Source organism: Wasmannia auropunctata, unplaced genomic scaffold (assembly GCF_000956235.1).
Source record: "Wasmannia auropunctata unplaced genomic scaffold, wasmannia.A_1.0 LD335514.1, whole genome shotgun sequence".
Lineage (NCBI taxonomy): Eukaryota > Metazoa > Arthropoda > Insecta > Hymenoptera > Formicidae > Wasmannia > Wasmannia auropunctata.
The window spans coordinates 143,426-144,346 of NW_012027376.1; positions in this window are offsets into that span (position 1 = coordinate 143,426).

Sequence of the window (921 nt, forward strand, 5' to 3'; positions counted from 1 at the left end):
GAGAGAGAGAGAGAAGAGAGAGAGAGAGAGAGATGTACGAGCGGTGATAGAACGGCGAGAAAATGCAGGAAGTTATGACAATTATGAGGGGAGGCGGGGAAGGAAGAGGCGTCTAGTTGTGCGACGGCTCGTGAAATGAAATCGGGGCGGAGGACGATCGTTTATAAGTTCGACAGATGGAATTCTCCCTCGCCGTTTTTACCTCGCCATCACTCCCGCGGCATTCTTCTTGCAGCAACAAACGCCGCTCTACAACCTAATTAGGATATCTGACAGAAAGATAAAAATGAATATCCGACATATTTCGGAAAATCCCTCCCGACAATTATGTTCGGTCATCGACGACATATTTCGCTCCGCCATCAATTCCGCTAATTAATTTTAAAAAATCACCGCTAATTCAATTTTCAAAAATAACTTTAGCTTAATTTACGAATTAATTTAAGAAATAAGTGCATATTCTATCTCGCGTGCGCGAATGTCTTTTTAAAGAATACACTTTTTACATTTTCTATTTTGAGAAATAAAGGTGGATGGATATTAACTTGGAAGAACCCCAAGGCAATCCTTTCCGCTCGCCAGATCTCTCTTTGCACTTCGAATCCCGGGAGCCTTTGACGCTGGAAGGAAGAACACGTCTCACGGCGTGTCCTTCCTTCCTTCTCCTGTAAATTCGCGGGGCAATCCAAAGTGCCGTATGCAGGTCACGAAGAGGAGATCCACGTTCGTGTAGAGCCAAGGTTGACACGACCTAATTAAGAGAAAACTATAAAGTTCCTCACGTCACCGACTCTCGCAGTGCTCTCTTTATTAATTTATTGCATTCTCGTCTCATTCCTCGTATACTTTTTAATCTACATATAATGGATCGTTTAATATTTGCAATTTATGAAACGCCTTTAGAGATAAATTCTTATTACC